Here is a 12,063-nt window from a genome sequence, read left to right as displayed (position 1 = left end):
ATTCTATTAAATACAGTGTGCAGCAACTGACTCACAGATCAACATCAGAGAATAGTAAGAAATTTTTCAGTCATAATGCATCCCAAATGTAGATGTTCCCCCATCCAATAGTAATCAGCAGTGTAACAGCTGTGCAGAGCAGCCCTGGCATCCTCTATTCAAGCAGCAGCATAGCAAGGAAAGATATTTTATCTGGCTGATTTCCTTGGCTTCCTTTTCTCATCATTTTTTTTTTCCCCCTGAAGGAATGAATAAGAAAGATGTATGTGTTTCTCCCCATCATGATTTCTTCTCTGAATGTGAGAAAGATCTAATTCCAATTATTATTATTATTTTGAAAATATGTCTCATTTTCTTCCTGCCCCCTATTTTCAAGATCTTCACATTGCTTGTTCTGTAATGTGTGTGTGGGGTGTGTGTGACTCTAATGTATGAATCACCTTTCCTTTCTCCATCTTTATCCAAACAAGATAGAACATTTCTTGTATTTCTGTGCAATGGGCTTATGTTGCTTGGCTGCTGGATTAAAAAAAAATGGGTCCAAAGGATTGATTTTTGATTGTCTGGATCTTTCTTCTGTGTTATACTGTGAGATTAAAAAGGCTGCTTGATATATTGTAGCACCTTTCCTCCCTTCCCAAGTTGTTGTGATGTAAATGCCAACTGTCTCAAACATTGTTTTTGTTTATTATTTATTTTTAACAATTTTATCCCACAGTTTAGACATAGTTTCTAAATCAGGTCATAGGATTAATCTTAAGGTAATTCCTACCCTTAGGTTTACCATCTAAAAGACATAACACACACACAAAGTGAGAGGAGACAATAGAAGGCAAAAACTTGTTTTACTGACAAGCTTTATTTCAAAATCTTAAATACCCTACTCTTCTGAAAGTTCTGGGGTCCAAGTGATGCCCAAGAAGTAGTGTGCTTAAATGATATACTATATTGACTGGCTGTATTGAGTGGTGGAAATTGCACACCTTATTTCTGAATGTTGAGCTTTATTTCTGAATGTTGAGCAGATACTACAGCCCTATTCAGGAATCCTGAAAAGTACTAGAACTCACCATACAATCATGAAGAGCAGCCATATCTCCATCAGTTAGATTTGTATGAGTTGTTTCCTAGACTGATCCAGTTCACTGATAGATCCCCATCCCTTTCATCACAATAAATCTTGCTAAAGAAAACTCTGTGAGATTCATCCTTGGGAAAGAATCATTTTCAGTTTTAAGCAGCCCAACATTAATTCCAACAACTGAATTATTTTCTATTTAGAACCAATACTATATAATACCACGGACAGTAGGTCAGAGACTCTATGATTTTCTTTCTAACAGTCTTTTTATGATTTTGTGAGAAGTTGGGTCTTTTCATTGGTAACAGAGAAGCTTCTAGCTAGCTATTTACATAACAGTCACCTGAATCTTTATCAGTCTTCAAACTAGCTATTGCAATATTTATGGCATTATTTAAAAGACAGGCATCTGTGGGTGCACCATAAATATTTGCACAATAGAGTCTTTGTGTATAAATCTGCCAGTAAGAGAACATTTTAACCCCATAGGACTTCTATCTCTGACTCAGAGTGCAAATACTTTAGAAAAGGAATTACAAGAACTGATTGGATCAAAAACTAGTGAGAGTAAAATTCATGAAATATCTAACCCTATTTCTCATGGGTCAAGTACAGACCAATTAAATTTGTTCACTAGTAATCCAAGGCCAAATATCAGAATCAGACGTTATGGTTATTTCATATCTGGCCATTTCCAAAGTAAATCTACACTTCCCTTCTCCCATTACCATTCTCTGCTCCCATTTCCTGTCCCTCCAAACTATAATTATGACTTAAATGCAAACCTAAAGTAAGGGTGTTTGACCACATGATTTCCTTGAAATGACCCAAGATTCTTTTTTGGATTTTTCTAGAACTGACAAGGACACATAATACTATCTATAGTATTAGTATATAGTATATACTATGGATCATCTGTGGATCCATGTCTCTGTCCCTTAAACCTATCCTGCCTGTTCTCTTTATCACACTTTCCTCCCCTTTCCTTAACCTACAAACACAAATGCCTCTTAAACCTCACCAGATATTTATTCCATAATATCTGTGACACGATCCATAAAAATGCTTATGTTATAGCAACATCAAGTAAGATGCCACGAAACTCCCTCCCTCCTGCAAAAGACTAACAGCTGCCTTTTGGAAACTTGTTTACTTTAACCCATCCCTTGGCACTGATTGGAGTCCCCTATACTGTGTTGTATTATTTATGTAATTTGTTTTTCAGTTACTTGTATTAAGAATAAAAAGTATTAAATAATACCAAAATTTAAATGAAAGTTATGTCTTCTGTCATCAACTTTTCACTTGCCCCTTCCTCCAACACTGCTGAGTTTTATGAGTTTCTTGAAATTGAATTTCTGACCTTGTTTAGATGGGTCTCACGCTCCTATAATACATAAGACCTTTGCTCCCTTGTTCTGTTCTGTTCATCTGACAGTAAAGCAAAATGTTCTTTATTACATCAAAGGGATGATTGTTGAAATAGAATCAGCAGATTACTGAAAAATATTTTCATGAGACTAAGTCTTGAAATGTGACCAACATTTCATCTGTTAGTGGGCTGACTGTGAAATAATTTGGAAACATTTTCATCTTAATCTTTTATTTGCTGAGATGCAATACCTCAGGGTATAAAATAGTAAACTGATCCGCTTTTCAGTTTATAATAATCTATCGTAAGTCATTTATAAATCCTCCTTCAAGAGTCACATGCACTGGAAGAAATTTGACAAAAGAGGTGGTGAATTGTAAGAAGACAAAGTTGCCCCTTGGTTGGCTTAGGCAATTACGTTTTCTGCTGTGGTTGAAAATATCTTACTCTTTTATGGGAGTGTTTGCTATTCTACCTGTTTCTAAAGTGATAGGTGAATACTGAAGTACAATTTTGACATAACATTTTTATGTATATATTATTTTGGATTTTTTTATTTATATGACGCTAGTATAAAACCAAGCAATACTTTGGCAGAGTAACTAGGAATCTCATACCAATACACTAGAAAGCTTTGTATGCTGATTCAAAATGAACAGCAGAACTATGTATATTAAACTCTAGGAAATAATTAGAATACATTTGTATTCTGAGTCATTTTTCTTTCTTGGAATTACATTTTTTTTTATCCTAGAAGTGTTGAACTCCACCCTCAACATGCATGTCTGTGAGTTATAGATAGACTAAACAACATGTTTTAAGTCTTTTTCTATGTTTATGTTTTTAGTGATGTCATTTTCTGTATTAACCCCCCCCCCCCCCTGATTATATGGCAATTCTGGCATGTCTACTTAGAAGTAACAATTCTGGCATGTCTACTTAGAAGTAAACATCATGATAGAGTGAAAAATACTTGTAAGATTTAGAAGCCTACGGAGAACATTCCATAATGTTGTTTATGTATTTATAATTTTATGCCCCACCTTTCTTTGTAAATAAGCATTCAAGGAAGTTAAGAACAATAAAACTAAAAATATATAAAATATGACAATAAAGTTAGTACCATCAAAATTAATATCTTTAAAATCAATTAACAGTTGAGCTTTGCTAATCATATATGTTTTTGCCATTTTCCAAAATACCAGGAAAATAGAAGCCAAATACCCCTCCTCAAAAAGAGTACTGCATTGCCTGGGAACCACACAGAATAAGACTCTCTCCCATGCAGCAGATAACTAAGATTTTTGGGATGGGAATGGGGGTAGGGGTAGGGAAGAATATTCAAAAGAGCTTCCTCCTAAAGCAAATAAGTAAAAAGTCAGGTCATACTGTAAACTGTCTAGGCTTTAGAGGCCAATGCCACATCCTTCAACTGTATTCAGTAAGCAACTGGCAGCCAGTGCATATCTCCCTGACATCATGTTATGTGATCACTGTATCCTTCACTGGTTAGCAACCTATCCATTTCATTTTCATCAGCCATAATTTTCAGACATTTTTCAAGGATAGACCTATATAGTTGCACTAATCAAGAAGAATTGGAACCAAGGCCTCCAAGGCCAACTAGCTCAGGAAGCATTGAGATTGGTCTAGGCACTACATACTTTTTTCCCATGGCTGCTACCTGAAAATACAGAGGTAGTTGAAGATGAAGTAGCAGTTCCTACTGTGCATCTGCAATGTCTCTGAGAAGCTTTAATTCAGTTCCTAAATCCATTGTATCTCCTGTCCAACATCAATCTCCATCTTGTTCCAGCCTATTATTAACGGAAGCAATATTCAAGGTACTGATAGTTCCCTTGGAGTAATATAGTAGGAACAGTAAAGTTGGACGTCATCAGCATTGTAATGGCACTATACTTATGGCATCTCGGTGTACTGATGGTGAAACTTACCATAGGGCTGTGATTTCACTTAGTGAAGTATTAATAATTCTTATGAATGAACTATTCCTAATATGATGTAATTTTTAGAGTTGAACTGGGACTGAAGAATCAGCTTCAAATCCCCAGTGAATCATGGTAATAGATACATTTAGTATTAATGTAGGCTAGATATGTTTGGTAATATATAGTATCTAACCTACATTACAAGATTTTATAAGAATGAAAGGGAGTATGTGCACTTCTCTTAGCTCCTGCAGCAAAGGTGGAATATAAAGTAAAAAATAAATCTTTTTGCTAACGTTTTTGTAATTCCTTGAAGATATGTGTTGTGTTTTAAATCACTGTCATAATACTGAAATGTATCTCATCCAGACTAGAAGTGTTTAGATTTGGGTTTACATTAGTCATTTTTTTTTCTGGCAATATTTTATAAGGGAGTAAAAGTATTGGGTTTCAGATATTATCCCAAAGCAACAGAAAAATGAGAACCAAATATAAGATCATATAATGAGTTTGACTAAAAGAATTTTTAATCTCAGGATTACAAGAGATAAGGGCCAAATAATTATTTTTGTACAACATTTTACAGGAGAGTAGGTAAGTAAACTTATTTCAGACTTCCCAAACAATATTGGGGAGTCTGTTAGTACCCTCACAGTTCAAATTTCCATTTAAGTGTACCACACATAAAGCTATCCCTGAAGGAATTGTACTGATTTTAAGAGCAAAAGATTACAGATGAATTTACACTCTGAATTTTACATGTGAATACCATATTCTAGTATAGCATATAAATTCAATAAACAACATTTGAAAGTTTTATTCTGTTCTTGCACTATATTTTCATAACTTATTAAAACACTTGTTACTGAAATTATGGCCCAAATGTTTTAACAGAAGGAACAAAGTAATATTAAGTCTTTAACTAGCTGAACAAGAACCTTTTGATTGGATGAACAACAGCTTGCTAGAAGATGGATTTACATTCTGTTTTACATCATACAATGTCCCACCTTCCACACTTGCTTCTTCATGATTTCAGGTAAATAATTTATACCAAATTCTTTTTGGAAACTCAGTATTAATTTTCCAATTTCTGGAAACTGAAGACAAAGCATTGGTATTAGCTTGCTGTTTCAAATATTATACTGTGCATAGAGAATGAAATGGAATATTCAGAAAGTATATGCTTATTAAACAAAATTTCTCTATAAATATGTAGACTTTACTGAGAATGAAATAATGTGAATATTATGATTTGCAGTTTTATTTAGTTGTTTTCATAGTAAAAGTGATGGCATTGTCATTTTAAAACCAATTTTCAAGTAATTTTGATCCATCATTTCAGTGCCAATACACGAAAATGTTTTGTTTTTCTTGTGACATAGCATGGAATTTATTATCTAATTTAAATGGATTAAAATCTGCAACATAAAATTTTCACCTATAATGTTTATATGTCCTGTGGTAATGGTAGTTAAGACTTCTTCATTGGGTTTTGATAAAAATTCTAATGTCTGAGAGAAAACTCAATATAGTGCCTTCTGATGAGATCTTTATAGCCATAACTGCTGTAATTATCTGGTCTAGATATTCTGAATTTCACAGCATATGAGAAAAAAATGGCAGCTGCAGAAAAAACAGGAAGCTGACCTCTATCAATTGACACATTTTTTTTTGGAATGTCATCTTTTTGTTAAACCAGTAGTGCCTAGGAACAATGGGATTTGGGGGCATTTCATTTTTAAAAAGTGAACATGTGATTACAGCTGCAATTGACAGAGAATGAAGGGACTACTTTACAATAATATTCTCCAGGAGATATTTTCCAGCAATAGGTTAGGGATAATGGTGGACCTACACTGACAGCTTTGTTTAGTGGTAAATCAATACTTTTTCAATGAGCAGATGGGAAAATCTCTCAAATTCTATTTTGCTCAGTTTTCCCCTTTTGTTGTGCCTTTTCTCTCTGGAGCTGTTTGACATTTTTAAAGGAAACATGAAAATTCAGCCACACTCTCATGAGTGTTTTATACAGATATGCATGATTGGGTGTTTCCTTTTTGTTACTGCATACATTTTTATGCAGTTTTTGAATTACAAATCATACTTTAAGTACAGGTTTGGAAAGTGCTTGTTGTTGTTTATTCGTTTAGTCGCTTCCGACTCTTCGTGACTTCATGGACCAGCCCACGCCAGAGCTTCCTGTCGGTCGTCAACACCCCCAGCTCCCCCAGGGACGAGTCCGTCACCTCTAGAATATCATCCATCCATCTTGCCCTTGGTCGGCCCCTCTTCCTTTTGCCTTCCACTCTCCCTAGCATCAGCATCTTCTCCAGGGTGTCCTGTCTTCTCATTATGTGGCCAAAGTATTTCAGTTTTGCCTTTAATATCATTCCCTCAAGTGAGCAGTCTGGCTTGATTTCCTGGAGGATGGACTGGTTGGATCTTCTTGCAGTCCAAGGCACTCTCAGAATTTTCCTCCAACACCACAGTTCAAAAGCATCGATCTTCCTTCGCTCAGCCTTCCTTATGGTCCAGCTCTCGCAGCCATATGTTACTACAGGGAACACCATTGCTTTAACTATGCGGGCCTTTGTTGTCAGTGTGATGTCTCTGCTCTTAACTATTTTATCGAGATTTGTCATTGCTCTTCTTCCAAGGATTAAGCGTCTTCTGATTTCCTGGCTGCAGTCAGCATCTGCAGTAATCTTTGCACCTAGGAATACAAAGTCTTTCACTGCTTCTACATTTTCTCCCTCTATTTGCCAGTTATCAATCAAGCTGGTTGCCATAATCTTGGTTTTTTTGAGGTTTAGCTGCAAACCAGCTTTTGCACTTTCTTCTTTCACCTTCATCATAAGGCTCCTCAGTTCCTCTTCACTTTCAGCCATCAAAGTGGTATCATCTGCATATCTGAGATTGTTAATGTTTCTTCCAGAGATTTTAACTCCAGCCTTGGATTCCTCAAGCCCAGCTTGTCGCATGATGTGTTCTGCATACAAGTTGAATAGGTAGGGTGAGAGTATACAGCCCTGCCGTACTCCTTTCCCAATCTTAAACCAGTCTGTTGTTCCATGGTCTGTTCTTACTGTTGCTACTTGGTCGTTATACAGATTCTTCAGGAGGCATACAAGATGACTTGGTATCCCCATACCACTAAGAACTTGCCACAATTTGTTATGGTCCACACAGTCAAAGGCTTTAGAATAGTCAATAAAACAGAAATAGATGTTTTTCTGAAACTCCCTGGCTTTTTCCATTATCCAGCGGATATTGGCAATTTGGTCTCTAGTTCCTCTGCCTTTTCTAAACCCAGCTTGTACGTCTGGCAATTCTCGCTCCATGAACTGCTGAAGTCTACCTTGCAGGATCTTGAGCATTACCTTACTGGCATGTGAAATGAGTGCCACTGTTCGATAGTTTGAACATTCTTTAGTGTTTCCCTTTTTTGGTATGGGGATATAAGTTGATTTTTTCCAGTCTGATGGCCATTCTTGTGTTTTCCAAATTTGCTGGCATATAGCATGCATTACCTTGACAGCATCATCTTGCAAGATTTTGAACAGTTCAGCTGGGATGCCGTCGTCCCCTGTTGCCTTGTTATTAGCAATGCTTCTTAAGGCCCACTCAACCTCACTCTTCAGGATGTCTGGCTCTAGCTCACCGACCACACTGTCAAAGCTATCCCCGATATTGTTATCCTTCCTATACAGGTTTTCTGTATATTCTTGCCACCTTTTCTTGATCTCTTCTTCTTCTGTTAGGTCCTTGCCATCTTTGTTTTTGATCATACCCATTTTTGCCTGGAATTTACCTCCAATGTTTCTAATTTTCTGGAAGAGGTCTCTTGTCCTTCCTATTCTATTGTCTTCTTCCACTTCCGCGCATTGCTTGTTTAAAAATAATTCCTTATCTCTTCTGGCTAAACTCTGGAATTTTGCATTTAATTGGGCATATCTCCCCCTATCACTGTTGCCTTTTGCTTTCCTTCTTTCTTGGGTTACTTCTAGTGTCTCAGCAGACAGCCATTTTGCCTTCTTGGTTTTCTCTTTCTTTGGGATGTATTTTGTTGCCGCCTCCTGAACAATGCTGCCAACTTCTGTCCAGAGTTCTTCCGGGACCCTATCTACTAAGTCCAGTCCCTTAAATCTATTCTTCACCTCCACTGCATATTCCTTAGGAATATTAGTGAGCTCATATCTAGCTGATCTGTGGGTCTTCCCTAATCTCTTTAGTCTGATCCTAAATTGTGCAAGAAGAAGTTCGTGATCTGAACTACAGTCAGCTCCAGGCCTTGTTTTTACCGACTGTACAGATGTCCGCCACCTTTGGCTGCAAAGGATGTAATCAATCTGATTTCGGTGTTGTCCATCTGGTGAAGTCCATGTATAAAGCCGTCTCTTAGGTTGTTGGAAGAGAGTGTTTGTTATGCAGAGTGAATTGTCTTGGCAATATTCTATCAGCCTGTGTCCTGCTTCGTTTTGTTCTCCCAGGCCATACTTACCTGTAATTCGAGGTGTCATTTGACTGCCCACCTTAGCATTCCAGTCTCCTGTGATGAAAATAACATCTCTTTTAGGTTTGTTGTCCAGTAGGTGCTGCAGATCCTCATAGAACTGCTCTACTTCAGCTTCTTCAGCATTTGTGGTTGGGGCGTATATTTGGATCACTGTGATGTTAGATGGCTTGCCCTGAATTCGAATTGAGATCATTCTGTCATTTTTTGGGTTGTATCCAAGCACTGCTTTAGCCACTTTACTATTAATTATGAAGGCTACTCCATTTCTTCTGTGGTCCTCTTGTCCGCAGTAGTAGATCTGGTGGTCATTTGATGTGAAGTGGCCCATTCCAGTCCATTTCAGTTCACTGACGCCCAGAATGTCTATCTTTAATCTTGACATCTCACCAATAACCACATCCAATTTGCCCTGGCTCATAGATCTTACATTCCAGGTTCCGATGGTGTGTTGATCCTTAGAACATCGGATTCGCCGTTCACCACCAGCACCGTCGGCCGCTAGCCGTCCTTTCGGCTTTGAGCTAGCTGCGTCATCACGTCTGGGGCTAGTTGAGCTCATCCTCTGTTCCTCCCCAGTAGCATTTTGACCATCTTCCGACCTGGGGGTCTCATCTTCCGATGGTATACTGACATATCTCTGGTTGTACTGATCCATTTAGTTTTCACGGCAAGAATACTGAGGTGGGTTGCCATTACCTTCCCCAGGGATTGCATTTAGTCTGACCTCTCTGTCATGACCTTCCCGTCTTGGGTGGCCCTTCATGGTTTAGCTCATGGCATCATTGAGGTGCTCAAGCTCCAGCACCACGACAAGGTAACGATCCTTTGCCTGAGTTGGAAAGTGCAGATTGAATAAATTGGCAATAATCTGCACATTTATTATATTTGGCCTTCATCTTACATTTCTACATCTCTAACACTGCAACTATTCTGAATTGCTCCTCCCACTTCAGATTCTCCATGTTTGAGAAAACGTTCTTTTGAAAACCAGGTAGCCCCATAAGGCAATAGGGTTGTGCCACACACATATTTTCTTTGGATTGCACTGCAGATGCCAACAACTGCATATCCCAGGAAAAGAGGCAATTGCTTTAAAAAATTGTAAATGCTATATGAGCTTCACTGCACAATCTAAAACAAAATTTTACCTTAGAATCTGAAGCAAAGTCATGTAAAGCAATTTTGCAAATAATATGTCTTCACTCAACAAATAAACTACAGTACTACCACAGTGCCAATATTATGGATACAATATTGACAACTTTTAAAACTCCTCATATTAGATTAATTGAAAATAGGTTTATCAGTAGCTATCATTTATGCTAGTAAAAAAGCTCCGTGGTCAGAGACAGTCTATTTCTGACTTGAAATAACTAGAGCACTTTATTGTTTGGGGAACAAACTTTCACCCATCTTTAAGCTTCTTTTTTTAACTCCTGACTCCCATTTGTCAAAGGTAGCTGGCTTTCACCTCATCAACAACTCCTTCCTCACTGAATGGAAAGGACAGGAGATGTGATGAAGAGGCCATCTGTTGAGCAAAAATACAGAGCAGGCCACATAAATGAGGGAGAACAGGAGTCAAGCCAGTGAGCTGGACTATTTGAAGACAACAGAGAAACAGGAGGTGACAAAAAAGGAAAGATGGCAGACAAACTCAGCAACCTAGACACTTTCCCATGGACTTTAAATGTGAAAGGTGAAGAAAGAAAGAAGCAAACGGGGTTGGATAGCACGGGCTCTCAACAGTAACTATTCTGTTTGTCCTTGAAGAAATCCTGTGGTGCAGATGCAACAAGCCTATGAGGATTGCTCATTCCTTGAAAGGAATCTCTTTTGCAAAATCCTCCCACAAAATTTCAAAATTTACTGCTAGAAAAAAAAAAAGAAAAAAAAGTAAAAATTGGTGCAGGGGCAGCAGCCACTTCCAAACACACTGTTGGTAAAAAGGGCTGAACTTCTCCATTTCTCAATTGCCTAAAGCTTATACTTAACAAGGAAAGAACTGTATTGTAACATGATACATATATTTCATGTATATATCTTGTGAGTATCCTGTGCTGTGAATTTAATAAATAAGATAAACTTATATAGGTAGTAAAGCTGCTTAATGTTATGTTGCACTGATGTGAACCAATACTGTTTTATCTAGATTTTATTTTATTTTGCATATTAATGCAACCTTCTCAGCTTTACTGCCTTCCAGATGATCACTGGAGAACTTCAGGACAACTTCAAGTTCATATATCTGAATTACATCTAGATTAAGAAAAACTGCTGGATGGTCTTCTGCACCTTAAAAAGGTGTCATGCAATAAGAAAATTCTTGGGTGGTATTGTTATTGTTGTTGTTTTTACATATTTTTTCATTCCTAATTGAATGTATGGTCCTATGTTATATTTCAGTTTCCTTGAATATGAACACTGCTCTTTTTAAATTTAAACTTAACACTGTTCTCTTATTTCTCATTTTGCTACTTGCTCATAACAACAATGGTGCTATGATTACAGCTCAGTGGCTGCCGTTGTTAGAAGTTCACTTCTTAAAGCAAAACTAAGCTGACATAGCAGCATGTAGCTTGACTAACAATTACAAGAATTAGATTTCCAGTTTTTTCATATGGCAGTGTGATTAATTTTGTTTCCTGTAGAGATGCCTGTCCTCCTACTGTTATGTCAGAATACTATATTATGTGAACAGCTAACTGAAGGAAAAATTCAGACTACAACATTGTATAAATATGTGCATATCTCAGCAGTTCATTAATATTACTCTGTTCCAGCATCTATTGCCAATCCTTTATCCGCTGCATTAAATGTCCATGCAATCCATTATATTTTGTGTTCTTTCTTAATGACAATGTTCTGTAATTAGCTGTCTTACCTGGCTTTCATCATCAAATTGATATAAGGAGTTAATGCTGTTGCATTAATAATTATTACTGTGATTGATTTTTGTAGAAAATATGTGCCTTATTTTGTCGGCTTTTCTTGGGTCAGCAATAAAGAGTTTACAATATATTTATAGAGAACAAAGGTTTTCATTTTGCACATGCCTTCATCCAATTTGTGTTCCTGCAATGCCATCAGGGAAGGGGATTTAATGTGTTTTATCTTCTTCACAGTCTTTACAAACTGTGCT

Source organism: Candoia aspera, chromosome 8 (genome assembly GCF_035149785.1).
Source record: "Candoia aspera isolate rCanAsp1 chromosome 8, rCanAsp1.hap2, whole genome shotgun sequence".
Classification (NCBI taxonomy): domain Eukaryota; kingdom Metazoa; phylum Chordata; class Lepidosauria; order Squamata; family Boidae; genus Candoia; species Candoia aspera.
The sequence above is the reverse complement of the archived record's forward strand: the minus strand, read 5'-3'. Positions refer to the sequence as shown.